Below are 15,002 nucleotides of genomic sequence, written 5' to 3'. Positions count from 1 at the left end.
GAACTGAGTGAGAGAGAATCTGGGAGAAGTCAGTGTAACTACAATGTAACTACAATGTAACTACAATGGAGTCAGCTGACAGGGCACAGATGCTGTTTTCAACTGCCTGTCTGGGTTTGCCTTTCAGGTTTAGTACTTACAGGGTCCTGCGCCCTTGGGCAGGTTTCTCAGTTTCTGGGATTCCCTAATTTCTTCATGGTGAAAAGGGACGGGTGTTTATGAGGTTGCTAACTGTAGGAAAGCGAGTCAGTGTTTGTGAAGTGCGTAGAGCGGCACCTGGCATGCAGCAAAGCATGTTTGTCACATAAGCAAATATATTGACATTCAGATGAAGGAAAAAGCTAAGTGTGTTTTTTATTTTCACACTCTGTCATAGTTCAGAATACTATTTCTGTCCATACTTTAAGCATTTCCTGTGTGCATCCCACCTTCTGGGCAGAAAGCATGCCTTTGTTAGCCTGCACCTTGCTGTTGCTGGCTTTCTACCGTCCACATCGAGTTTGCTACCTGGGTTTCAGCTCATCATTGCCTCTGCTTGAAAATATTTAATGTCATGGTTCCCCTCTTTAGACAGTGTGTAAACTCCCTTAGGATGTGCATTTTACTCAGGCACATAGTAAGTGTTCAGGGTGTGCTTTGTGCCTGTTGAATAGAGGAACCATTGGGTTTCGAAAGGTAATCAGTATTTGTATTGATATCAAAAGTACATATGTTCAAGTACTCTCTGAAATGACAGGAACCCAAACCCATTCCACCATCTGTGGTGACATCTCCAAATGTGCTCCAAGAGTCTCTGCTTCTGCCCGTGTGTCTCAGTGGAGAGGGGCCAGATCATTTCTGGTTACCACCATTCACCTCCCTACAACACCATGACACGCAAAGCACTGCTGTCAGCACCTTCTGGACGACACTTGTTTAGCATAGGATTTCGGTCTTGGCTTCTCCCTTCTTTAAGTTATCTCCTGTGTTTTTACTGATTGCATTCATTTACCTGTGAATGGAACACAGGACAACCAATATCAGAAATGAATGCCACTTAATGTAGCAAGCAAGTCTGGTTGTGGGTCATGGAACCCACGTGGGAAGAAGCCCATGACACAAACTTGTAGGCTGATGCTTGCCTGTGGTGTGTGACACAGCATGTCAGCTTATTAGCACAGCGGTGTGTAGCAGTGTTGATAGTTGCCATGAGATAGCTTACATGAACAGGCACAGTGTGTGTGCTACCTTACATTCTGTGGGGAAGAGGGGAAAGGACTACAAAACTGTAAACACATGGACCGTGTGGTTTTGCACATGAGGACCCTGGAGCCTCAGAGACACCGAGGCTCTGATGGTGTCTCTACTCTCGGGTTTGTAAGGGCTGATGGAGTAGGAGTAGCTCGGTGTGGAGAAGCAGAGATACCCAGCTCCATTTGGAATGCTTTAGAGTAACTTTTTGAACATATGTCCACACACTACCTTCTAATAGGTATATTTACAATGTCTTTTAAAAGTACTGCTTTTTATTACGCCATGACCTTGACTTTTGGGGAAAGTCATTCGAAGAGAATGCAGAGATCCATGCCTGGTGCCTGGTGTTTGCCTTCTGTAGTTCACCGTCAGTGTGAACACACACACATAACAGACATTGCTGATGTAGCCAGTCGCCTGAGTGCCGGGAGTGTTCAGGTCTTAGCGTTATGTTATTACTACTGAAGCAGGCTGCCCGTAGAGCATCATGAGCATTCTCTAGAGAGTAATTTGGGTTGGTGTGAGTTAGTTTATTTAGATTGGTGCTATGAATAAATGTTTATTTGTACCACTATCATAATATAATTTAAATGCCATTTGAATGTGCTGAAGAATCTTCATAAGTAACTTGCTAGCCTTTGAAAATGGGCTGCTGGAGTATTGTTTCTCTCCCACTTGGCAGACACCAGATGCAGTGATTAATAAAGGTCATTATGCTACTTAGTCACGGAGAGCTTTTCATGACGATTACCTGAACATCTGCTGGTTTCATCACGGCAGTTCCCAGAAACATTAACAGATTATAGATGCTGGGTCTTAAAAGTATGGCATGGATTAGTGTAAAGTATTTCTTAAGAATGTTTGGATGTTCCTTGAAATTTTAAATAATTTTGTGAAGGCTGTTACCTTTCTGAAATGTGCATAATCCAAAATGTCAGTGAAGCAGTCTTTTGGAGTAGTGGTTCTGACAGTCCCTGCTTCCTGCTGCTGACTGCTCTCTCTGTCTGTGGACACATCTCGTGGGCAGCAGTGTTCTCACGTGCACTGATTACCACAAGAAACTGAGATTTGGAAAGGGGAAGTCTGGAGTGTGACTGAAGAAGTAAAAAGGCTATACACCTGGGGTGGCTAATCCCTGTGCACTGAAGAGCTCTCTGTGGACCGAGAGAACCTAGGGCAGCTTGGGTGGAGACAGCAGAAGGCCTAGAGAAGTGCGCATGGCTTTCACTGCCTGAGAAGATGCTTGGTGCCATGAATGTGAAGACGGTGTGGAGTGTTAGAATTGCATGTAGATAGAGAATAGTGGCTCAGAGAATAGCTCAAACTGTACAGGCTGTTGGACTCAGTAGGACACTTTCAGTGGCCTTAAGTAACCAACTCTTTTTACATTCAGTCTTTGCCAGTGGGTGTGGGCTATCTGCTGTGTTTGCATCCTTAGGTCTTAAAGTCCTCAGAAGAAAAAGGAGAAACAAACAAAAGCATCTAGAGTGGGTGATGCTGGTCTAAGGAAAGCAAGTGCTTTCTCTAAACCACCGCTGCCACATGCAGGGGTGCTGTAGGGAAACTGCCTGATGTTATTATTTTAGTTTCTAAATCTTGCAGGATTTTTGTTAAAGTGATATGGGTTCTCATTAGCAGAGAAGAAATGTGAGTATCTGATAGGGATCTGTAGTGTCTGACAGTTCAGGTACACAGAAATGACATGTCTTTTGCCCGAGACAGCCACAGTTAAAAGTGTGACTGATTGGTGTCGTTGTGTGCTATAGGTAAGAGAACGAATTGGCGAGCCTTAATCTCTTTATTGTGCGTGTCTGTGTCTGTGTCTGCGTGCGACACATGGTGAGTGTGTGGAGGTGAGAGGATACTTGATTAGGAGTTGACTCCTCCCTTCCACCTTGCTTAGGCAGGACCCTTCCTGTGTTTGCGGTCCCTTGGGGTCTCCGGCTAGCTGGTCCTTGAGTTTCTGGCCAATTCTCCATCTCTCTCGTCTCTGGACAGGACTGCTAGGGTAACTGATGCCCGCCGCTGCATCTGGCTTTTTACCTGGGTTTGGTTCCAGGGGTCAACCTCCTGTCATCAGGCTTGTGTGGCACCTTTACCTGTGAGCCGTCTTCCCGGCTCCTGGTAAACTCTTTAGTATCTGTCTCGTGTGCTTTACTACGTCGAGTCTGCGGCTCGGCTCGGCTCGGCACTGTAAAGAGGTAGTGTTCTTCTGTGTGCACACGACACGCACTGAGCCCTCCCCGTAGTCCTTTGTCAGTCCTTCCACTCTACCAGAGACTGCCACTAGGAGGATGTTTATGCTATGGTCTGTAACGCACCCCACCATGAGGGGAATGCAATGCAGACGAACAGACCTGAAGAATAATTGTGGGCCGCTTTGAGAAATAGAGAGGTCGTAAAGCAATATCGATTGTGTGATTCTTCCCATACCTTCATATGAGTATGTTTATATGTTATGCAGATGTGAATATGATATAGTGTATATCTGCTTGGAATGTACAGAGAAGTTTTAAAAATACCTTTAATATTGGGGAGTAGGGTTGAGAAAGGAGGACAGGAGAGGAATGAGATGGTATTTTATTTTTAATTAAAAAAACAGATTATAACTTGATTAAAACGTTTCTCTTCCCTTTCTTCCTTCCAAGCCTCCCTATAGGGCCCTCCCCTATAGCCCTCCCCTACAGCCCTCCCCTACAGCTCTCCCTATAGCCCTCCCCTACAGCCCTCCCTATAGCCCTCCTCTACAGCCCTCTCTATAGCCCTCCCTATAGCCCTCCCCTACAGTCCTCCCTATAGCCCTCCCCTACAGCCTCCCTATAGCCCTCCCTATACCCCTCCCTATAGCCCTCCCTATAGCCCTCCTCTTTGCTTCCCTTCGAATACATGGCCTCTTTCCTCCTTAGACCTAATTGTTAGTGCTTGTTTATAGCTATAAATATGCATATATTTTCCCAACTATAGACTGTTCAGTCCATATAATGCTCCCTGTATGTATGCCTTTAGGGTGGGACCACCAACTGGCGTGCTCTTCCCTGGGAGGGCCACCCTCTCTTTCCAGCTTCCCTCAGTTGCCTGGGGTTCTCTGTGTACACTTGAGGCATCATGGCTTTTCTCTGTTCAGTTTGGCATATTCATGGATGTCATTTTTGTTCAGTTCACAGTTGTGTTGGGCAGACCTTATGGGTGTGGCTTTCAGCAGCACTAGGAGACACAGTCGCACAGCCAATGCCCTGACCCTTCAGCTCTGACAGTCTCTTCTCCCCCGGCTGCACCCCAGCCCTGAGCCTTAGATAAGGGAGTGTTTTGTAGCTGTGTGGCTGGACTTCACTCTGCAGCTCTGCATATCAATTGGCTGTGGCTTTTGGAAGTGGATTTCATCTGTTGCAAAGGGAAGTTTCTTTGACGGGAGTGTGGGCATGGGTGTGTGCGTGGATGTGCATGAGTGTGTGTGTGTGTGTGTGTGTGTGTGTGTGTGTGTGTGTGTGTGTACTACACTTACCTGTGGGTATAAGGACAACTGTGTATATTTTGTTGTTAGGATTATGGCTTCACTAACAGTGCATAGTCAGCTAGTACCAGTCATGGCCTCCGTCTTGTCTGTTGAGCAGGTCTTTAGTCCAGTCAGAGAGCTGTTGGCTCCCCCAGGCCTGCTGCCATAGCTGCGTCCCCGGGGCTGTCAGAGATGGTACTTTTCTAGACAGATGTCCACATGACTCGACCCTCTTATAAGCATGCATTGCTGTTAGGTTAGAGAGCTGAGCGGTCTGCAGTGTGAACTTTAGAAACGTTTACTTACTTATTTGGATACACAGTTTGCATAGAGCGGTCAGACAGCGTCTCGCTTGCTCTTTCTACCATGTGGACTCTGGGGATTGAGCTCAGGTCTTTAGGCCGTTTTCACTGGCTCCAATGTGATTATTGTCTTTAACACATGGAATGCTTCATGGATTTACGTGCCATCCTTGGGCAGGGGCCTGCTAATCTTCTCGGTGTCGGTCCAATTTTAGTCTGTGTGCTGCCAAAGTCCTCGCCAACGTGACTTTAAAAATGCCGTTTGCACCGTTTGTAGTTGTGTGTAGGCGTCTCCACGTGGTGTGTGCATGCGCATTGTGTGCAGGTGCCTGCCCAAGTCAGAGGCATCGGACACCACAGCTGTACGATGGCTGGTGGGAGCCGCCTGATGTGCTGGGAGCCAAATGTGGTCCTTTGGATGAGCAGCAAGTGTTCTTTAGTTGCTGAGCGATCTCTCCAGCCTTGTGATTGTTTTTATTATTCATGAAGCACATTCTTCTTTAAAAAGTATTTTTATCTTATGTGTATGAGTGTTTTGTCTGTATGTCTGTGTACCACATGCATGCTTAGTGCTTGAAGAGGTCAGAAGAGGGCTCTGGCTCTCAAATTGGAGTTAAGATGGTTGTGAGCTCCTGCGTAGGCGCTGGGACTTGAACCTGTGTCCTCTGAAAGAGCAGCTAATGTTCTTACTCATGGGGCCATCTCTCCAGCCCCTACTTTAAGAATTCTTGATGAAATTACTTGAAATTTTATTTTAGCATCCTGCTACATAGAGTATAATATTTTCCCTATAACTTAGTGCCTAGAAAATATCCAGGCTCCTGCACTGTGATCAACATAGATTTAGGTTAAGTGGCTTTTGTTTCATTTTATAGTTAAATTTTTCTGACTTAAAGAGATTTCCTTTTTTTTAAAATTATGTGTACATGTGAATGTCTGTGTGTTTGTATGTATACTTAAGTACATGTGCCCAAGGGGTAAGAAGTAGAAATTATTTGGGTCAGTAAATATTGCCTTTAACTTAAAAATTCTGAAGAATTAATATTTTAATCTGCAATTTAAAGAAATTCTTCTAACTTAGTTTGTGTGTCATAGTGTGTGTATTGTAAACATAGTATATCTATATAGGTATAGGTTTGTGTACACATACACACACACACACACACAGTCTGAGGTTTTAGATGGAGTGCCTTCGTTACTTGAACATTTTTGCTTGGTTTTTGAGATGGCGTTTCTCTCTGTGTAGCCCTGGCCGTCCTGGAATTCACACTGTAGACCAGGCTGGCTTCAAGCCCACAGAGCTCTGCCTGCCTCTGCCTCCTGAGTGTCAGGATTAAAGGTGTTCGCCACCACTGCCCAGCATCATGAACTTCTGACTGCTTTTCTATCACCCCACTGCAAAGTACATGTTCTTTTTTTCCTTTTAAATTAAATTTTGTTAACAGTCAAACTAAATATGTCATCTAAGTAATTCTAAAACATCTCCTAATATTAGGCAAAATAATATAGTTACTGTATTTTGAACATTGATCAAAAAAACAAACAAAAACAAAAACAAAAAAAACCCAAAAAAACAAAAACCACAAACACAAACCCTCCAAGAGAGCAGTCCTCACCTCATGCTTGCCCTGCTGTGTAGCAGAGGACAGAGAGTGAGATTTTGAACTCTATTTCCATTTAGGCTAAGATTAAGTGACAGGGTTATTTATAGCATGAATCGGGGCAGTGATCCCTGGAGCATGGGTTGTTGGAGGAAGAGGTGCACTGGGACTTGACTTTTTAGATCCAGGATGGAGAGAGGTGGCATTCGTGGTCACAGGGCCAGACTGTCAAGGATGCTTTGACATGTTGAGATTTATATTACGCATGTCCAGATACAGGTATCCAGAAAACCACAAGGAGTGAGTTCAGTGTTCAGGGCATGCCCCTGGATTTCTTTTATCTGCAAGCTTTTTTTTCTTTTTTTCTTTTATTCAATTTTGAAGGATTTTCTCAAAATAAGTGAAATGTTAAATTGCTAGGAATTTTCTTTTAGTTTTTAAGGTTTTGTTTCACTGTCTTTTTTCATAGTTTTGTTTAGTAATTTTCCCTACCTATCGGAAACATATATGGCCTTTTCTCTGGCTGCTTTTTAAGATTTCTTCCTGTCCCTTTAATTTGTGCTAGTTTTTCTCCCTAAGTGTCTGGAGTTCTTGATATTGGTGTAGTTGGTATTTGCATGGCCCTTTGAGGTTTCTGTTAGTTCTTCAAAAACTGCATCTTTGCTTGACTTCCCTTCCTGGGGTCTGACAATAAGTGTGCTGTATGTATGTATAAGTGCGCTGTATGTATGTATACGTGTGCTCTATGTATAAGTGTGCTGTATGTATGTATACGTGTGCTGTATGTATGTATACGTGTGCTGTATGTATGAATAAGTGTGCTGCATGTATGAATAAGTGTGCTGCGTATGTATAAGTGTGCTGTATGTATGTATAAATGTGCTGTATGTATGGATAGGTGCACTGTATGTATGTATAAGTGCTATATGTATGTATAAGTGCGCTGCATGTATGTATAAGTATGCTGTATGTATGTATAAGTATGCTGTATGTATGTATAAGTGTGCTGCATGTATGTATAAGTGTATGAGTGTGCTATTTCCGTAAGTCCCAAATGCCTCCTGTGCTCTTCTGTCCCACTCCTTTTTCTTCTTATATATACACGTTTTCACATTTGTTCAAAGAGTTAATTGTCTCTCCAGTTACATCTAATTTGATGTCAAATTGAGTTTTTGATTTCAGTGATTGTACTGAATCTGGTTCTTAAATAAATATCTTATCTGGTGTTAATCTTCCTTCTCCCAACTTCCCCCCCTCCCCTCTCTTCCTCTCCCCTCTTTTTCCTCCTTCTCCTTCTCCAACCCTTCCCTTCCCTTCCCTTCCCTTCCCTTTCCTTCCCTTCCCTTCCCTTCCTTTTCCTTCCTCCTTCCTTGATTGACAGACATCATGGGTTTGTGCTCTTCTGTGAGTAATGAGTGGATGTAGGTGTAGTGTCATAACATAGATTTTTTTTTTTTCTTTTTTTCGGAGCTGGGGACCGAACCCAGGGCCTTGTGCTTGCTAGGTAAGTGCTCTACCACTGACCTAAATCCCCAACCCAACATAGACTTTTTTTGAGTGAATTGTCTATTCTGGTATGCTTGTTCAAATTATATCTCCTTTAGTTTCATAAAGGAAAACATGGAAATTCATGTTAGGGAGAGAAATGATAATGTATTGGTTATTACTGACAAGTTATATGGGACATACTTACCATGTGATCGCCAAAGATTATACTTGTTAATTATTGTATCTTTGTCTTGAAAACAAATTTTTTATTTGAATTCTACAAATGTTTGAATTCTATGGCCAGAAGATGGTCGTAGGTTTATATAATATTGAGACAAGTAAAAATTGCCAGGGATGACTGAAAGGCGTAATACAGAGGGATTACATGTACAGCTGTGAGGGAAGTCGTTAAATGACACTAGCTTTGAGTTTAAAGCTTGCATACTCACACTGTTGGTGGGATAGGTGTTGAGGGTGAGCGCTGGCATTTATGAACTGTATGAAGTGATGTGAATTGTGTTGCCCCAATAGAAACATTCTCAGTCTTCTTCTCATCCAAGAAAACATTAGTTTACTTCAGGGATACTGTGGTTGCAGCTAATTATATGGGCTATAAAATTCCACGGCCCCTATCCGTAGGCAGGACTGTAAGGATTGGTCTTTAAATCATATCAGTTGTTATTCACATGGCAAAACTATGGCCATGCTAAGGACAGTAGTTGCACTCACAGCAGCAGCATTTGCTTATTTTGGAGAGGGTGAGGATCACGTCACAGGTTATGGTAGTATCTGCTTACAGTTCTGTGCCGTACACTTAAGCGTGACTCATTCTGAGTCACTTGTTCACTGTCGTTCAAAACTCTTTTATTCTATTTTCCCTTTTCCAGGTTCTATTTCTCCCCAGTGAATAAATTCATTGTATAAAGTCTGATACTGGTGAACATAGATAGTCTTTGTTTCTTTTAATTGAAATACACACACACACACACACACACACACACACACACACACACACACACCATGCTTCTAAGTACATTAAAAACCTTTACACACAGTGTCTTGCATTGTGCTTTTTAGCCATGGCAGGGAATGTAGTCTAGTAAGAGCAGTAGTGTAGACTAGTAAGACTACAGACTCCTGTTAATCTCAATGGAGACAACAGACTCCTGTTAATCGAGTGAGCATTAAGTACGGCATTATTCCTTTAGTGGAGATGTACACTCCTTACGTAAGGACTGAACTAAATTTAATTGTAGCCAGTTAGTGTCTATTCTAGGAAGTATAGCCGGGCTGATTCTCCCTCAGTTTGGTAAAAAATTGCACTGGCACAGCTATTTCAAAACCATTTGATTGAATAAAGTTCTAGAAAGGAATGTGAGCACTTCTCAGACTGATGAGCTCTGAATTAAGATCTGGGTGTGTAGACCTAACACTGTGGTGTAGATACTCAGTGACTTGGTTAGGCTGCTTAAGACATCTAACACCTAGGACTTGGCATCAGAGGGGCCAGAACTTGACCCATAGGAGCCATGTAATGTTGGGCCACCAACCTCTCAAGTCTGCTTGCTTTGTCGTGCTTGCATTGGTGCCTATGTCACCAGGGTGCGACAAGTCATTCTCTAACTTAGCTAAGCAGCAGTTAGGTGTCAGGGTCCTATCCCAGGCACTGGTCAGCCTAGAAATAAAGTGCCACCCAGTGAGCCATGAGTCTGGGCGAGGAGTTGAAAACAGTCAGGGGCACAAGCAGAGTGATGGCGAGTGCAGAATTACCCGTGAAGAGACATGGGCTGTCATACAAGAACCACTGAGGAAGTTGCTGCTAGGTTGAAATTGGAAAAAGGATTGGAGTCAGCCATAAGTGAATTTCCTGAGGAGCCAAAGGAGACTGGATCCCAGGCACGGAGGTGAAATCAGGGTAGACATCACTTTGGTAAAACGTCAAGGACGAAGATGGCCTCTAAAGTAAGTGGCCGAGCAGGGTGGTGAAAACAGGGACAGTTTGGAAGGTGTGAGCTGCATGCAGAGCTGACCTGTGATTGCCTTCGTACTGATCATCTTTATTAAACTCTCTGGCCTGTGTAGCAGCCTAGAAGAGGCAGATTGGAAGATAGATTCTTGAAGATAAAAAGTTTGGGTGTATTGTAGTGCTCCGTGATTGTCAGGAGCTCTTTCGTAGGTTTATTGCTATAGAATTTATGAAAGGTAAGTTTCACCCACTTGAAGTACAACTGAATTTTGGTAACTTTATATAGTCACGTAATCACTATCACTCCCTGATACAGGAACATTTCATAAGAATCCTAAACTTGTTGTTTTCTTGTGAACGCTCTCTGACAGCCTCAGACACCCACTGCTGCACTTTCTGACACTGTAATTTTGTCTTCTCTAGGATTTCATATAAGTGGGCTCACACAGTATGAGGTCCTTGGTTGGAAATTGGTGTCAGTCTACACTGTCAATACTTCTCTTCTTTCACTGAGTAGCATTCCAAAGTTTCAATTGCCCACACTTTGCCTCCCTGTTCCCAGTGGACACTGAGACTAGTTTTGGAATGTATGAGCAGTCACACAATCTCTATACGGCGTATGTGGTTTCATTTCTTTGGGATAAATACTTGGCAGCGAGATGCTGGGGAGTGTGGCAGAGTTCACCGTTGCCGTCTCTGTCTCCTGTCTGCTGTAGCTGCATCATCTGTATTTCAGCTCCACTGTCAGAGCTGCAGGTGCTCCTCACTCCCTGTGTCACCTGGTTCTGTCCCTCCTTTTGACTCCATTTCCCACTGTCTCAGAGACGTTTGACTGTTTCCCTCTGATGAGTGAGTGATACTATCTTTGTATATTTCTTAGCTGTTTGTATAGCTTTTTTTTGGTATGCTGTTCAAATACAGTTTTGCCCATTAAAAATACTAGCCTGCTGTCTTTTTAATATATGGGGAGTAGAAATAAACCTTTTATAAGATGTCATAGGTCTCACATGTATCTTCTAGTCTTTGGTTTGCTTTTTATTTTCTTTACAGTATCTCTAACAGAATAGGAATTTTAATATTTTAGAAAGATTTATTTATATTTTATGTCTATATGCATGCTTTGCTTGCAGTGCACACACACACACACACACACACACACACACACACACACACACACAGGCACCGTGTGCCTGGCCCTTGAAGACCAGAAGAGGACATTGAGTCCTCTGGAACTGGAGTTACAGACAGTTGTCAGCCACTATGTAGTTTCTGGGAACCAAACCCAGGTCCTCTGCCAGAGCAGCAAGCCCTCTTAACCACAGGGCTATCTCTCTAGTCTATTTTTAATTTCAAAGTTATCTATTTTTGTCAGATTTTTATTACAGTTTGTGCTTATTTTAGTTAAAAGACAAATTTGCCTAACTCAATCCCTTAAAGATAGAAGTTTGGTAATCTTTTTTTTTTTTTTTTAAGGGTCACTTCCCTTTTTTTTTTTTTTAAGATTTATTCATTTATTATATATAAGTTCACTGTCGCTGTCTTCAGACACACCAGAAGAGGGCATCAGATCTCTTTACAGATGGTTGTGAGCCACCATGTGGTTGCTGGGAATTGAACTCGGGACCTCTGGAAGAGCAGTCAGTGCTCTTAACCGCTGAGCCATCTCTCCAGCCCAAGTTTGGTAATCTTTATCTTATATATAGACCTGTGATTTATTGCAAGCTAATTTTTGCATGCTCTGAAAAGTCATGGCCAAGTTATTTTTCCCTACTAGTGACAGCCTGTTTCTTCCAGAGTCCTTTGTTTAGAGGATCACTGTTTCCCCGTCGAGTCATTCCTGACACCCTTGAGTCGATGGTTATCGTTTTTAGCGTCTTTTGTTTCTCACTGAGAATTTGAGCCTGAGTGAGGAGCTTAGTTATACATGTGTGTGTCATTTTGGGTTGTCACTGAATGCAGGTTAGGAGGCCATGGGGACACTGGGGGAACTGCTTTTCAAGGACAATTGCAACTGCCGAGCTACTGATCAGTGGGTAGAAGGCTGGCAGTGTCAATGCCTGACATTTACAAGGGAATGAAGGTGCCAGTAGTGGTATAAGGTCGTCCTTAGGAACGCGCGCTAGCGCTATGGTGAGAGTCATGTGGGCAGATGCACTCATAGGTGGAGGAATCAGAAGAGAAGCTGCAGCCAGTACGTAGTTCTGTGAGAAGGAACGATAGAGGAATATACACAACATAAAGTGGCTTCGGGAGCCGAGTTTGCACGTTACTGGATGTTATTGAAGGTGGAAGAGAAAGCCATGACCATTAAGAAGAAATAAGAAGGGGTTGGGGATTTAGCTCAGTGGTAGAGCGCTTGCCTAGCAAGCGCAAGGCCCTGGGCTCGGTCCCCAGCTCCGGGGAAAAAAAAAAAAGAAAGAAAGAAAGAAGAAAGAAGAAGGTAGGGAGGTAGCTCAGGGCTGGAGCTTAATTTCCAAAACCCACACAAAAGCCTGTGTGATGTTACTTCTGACCCCAGCCCTGGGGAGGTGGACAGAAGCTGTCTTCTGGGGCTTGGAGGGTTGGAGAGACCTTGAATCAAAACTCAAGCTGGCAGACGCAGAAGAAACTCAGTGTGGGTGAGGTGTTGCCAAGCCTGACAATCCAGGCTTGAGCCCCAGAACTTGCATGGTAGGAGAGAACCAATTATCTTCTGATGTCTGTACGCAGACTGTGACACAAGTGTACCTGTCCCAGACTCATATACCCACATAATACATAATAAGTACCTTTTAACAAGTTTAAAAACATTCTCAGCAGGCTTTGTTATTCCTTTGTTAAAAGAAAATGTTTATTAGGAGATTTTTCAGGCATTAAATAACCATTTTTTCTACTTTTCATGTGTGTGTGTGTGTGTGTGTGTAGATACATTATGGATATGAAACTTAGATTTACACAGATCTTTGTAGGCTAGAATAGACTCATGGACCATAATGAAAAAGCTTTAATTAAAAATGATACCCTCTCGGTTTCTGCAGTGAGATGAGAAAATGGGTAAGAGGACTGAGGGATTTTAGTTCAGTCAGTGCTAATATATACATAACTACCTTGCCCACCAAGAGCTGGCGAGCAAGGTGATGCTTGGAGATGCAGGGGATCTTAGTACTGATCTCACTTCCGCTTCTTCTTGGGTGTCACACGGACTTGGAGAGTCAAAGAGGACTGTGGTAAATAGCTGCCTCGTGTGGGACAGTGTGGGGACCTGTCGGTGCTTTGTGTGTAGTATAGGGCTGCCATGGGAGAAAGCCTGGTTTTGTTTTGGACAAAAAGGGAGACATTTCTAATAATAGCTGGGACAGTTCAAGCAGGAATGGGCTGACCTGTGAGCTTGAGAGATCTTCCACATCCTTCACGTGAGGTTGAGCTTTACAGACCCGTCCTTTAAACTTAAAAATAACAACAGTGACAGCAAACAACAAACCAAACCAGAACAACAAGAAAAACCTTTTGCGTACTTGGACTTTGATAATAGTACCTTATTACGGAACACTTAGAACTTTCAGATGTCCCATGGCTCTGACTGTGTGTGAGCTTCACAGGACTCTAGGGGCTGGCGGGATTATTGCTTTATAATTAATGGGTAGCCATAGCTTAATGAGCGTGGATTCTGGATTCCAACCGTGTTCAGGTGTGCTGTGTAACACGTGGACACTTGAGAGTGTGTTCGTTCCCTCATGTGTAACTTACAGATAATTGTGGCTATACGGTATAGGGCTATTTAGTTACTACATAATAGAACGCTTGAAGATACACTCAGAGTGTTATAGAGTGCTTCAAACAGTACACACGCGACAGCAAAGTTCATTCGTCTGACTTCTGTTTTTAAGCTGTGACTGGCTCAGGCTGGCAGTGTGCAGCTGGGAAGTTACTGAGAGTTTTGTTGAACTGGACAAAAGCTAAATAAAACATCAAGTAAAAATCTGGTAGCTAGATTAATTATCTGGACCAGGAATGATTGGTAAATGAAGCAGTCAGACTGTTGTGAAACTCTTGACTTTAGACTTTGAGGAGCTGAAGTTTGCAAATGTTTACTGATATTCATGCATTCCATACATAATTCCACAGGAAAGTCCTTTCTACAGGATGTTGTAATAGAAGATAACCACATTTTCCACAAGATTTACAGTGCTTGATAACATTTAAAGGAAATAACTTCAGTTTCTGTTGGCATTCCTATGTACTGGCCATGTGCAAACATTGCGAGCTTCTGATTTCTGGAGAAAATGGGCCAGACTTCAGGCGTGGCCTGTGAGAAAAGCCAATGACTCTTGTTTACAATATTGAAATAGCAAAGAGTGTTCACACTGGAATCTTTTACTAATTTTAAATAAGTTCCTCTTCAGTTAAGTTTTGTCCCCCATGATTGCACTGTATGACAATAGCCTTAAGTCTCAGTAATACATTCCTTAGGGGAAGGACAAGTTTGTCGGTTTCGCAGCATCTTGAGGCCAGGCATCTTGCCTTTCACACAAGGGAGTTTGTGAGATTGTCTGTGGATCATTGCTTCATAAACCGAAGGCCCCACTAGGGTGACTTGTAAAACAGTCACTTAGAGGCTAGGGAGATGGCTCAATTGGTACAGTACCTGCTGTGCAAGCACGAGTTGTGTTCTGATCTCCAGCAGCCACAGGTCCCAGTGAATCAGGAAGACAGACAGCAAGTCACTAATTTGACAGCCACTCTAGTCAGTTGGTGAGCTCTGGCTTCAGTGAGAGACCTTGTGGCAAAAAAATACCTGAGGAAGACACCAGATGTTGATTTCTGGCCTCCACAGGCACATGCATACATGCTTACACACATGCACACAATCAAACCCTCTTGCACACACACTCACACACACACACACACAGTTAAAAATAGTTAAAATAATCTACTTTTAA

General features: G+C 43.2%; 1 protein-coding gene and 1 non-coding gene across 4 annotated transcripts in view; one reads left to right on the top strand and one right to left on the bottom strand.

The window, feature by feature from the left end:
- Usp6nl (USP6 N-terminal like) overlaps nt 1-15,002 on the top strand; it is a 130,351-nt gene that overhangs the window by 35,946 nt on the left and 79,403 nt on the right.
- LOC120098050 (U6 spliceosomal RNA) lies at nt 5,162-5,263 on the bottom strand. The gene has a single exon (XR_015642089.1). It is a non-coding gene; the product is annotated as a U6 spliceosomal RNA (small nuclear RNA).

The sequence above is a fragment of the Rattus norvegicus genome, chromosome 17 (genome assembly GCF_021556685.1).
Source record: "Rattus norvegicus strain SHRSP/BbbUtx chromosome 17, alternate assembly SHRSP_T2T, whole genome shotgun sequence".
Taxonomy (NCBI): domain Eukaryota; kingdom Metazoa; phylum Chordata; class Mammalia; order Rodentia; family Muridae; genus Rattus; species Rattus norvegicus.
Note: the sequence above shows the minus strand (reverse complement) of the source record. Positions and strands in the feature narration are given on the sequence as shown.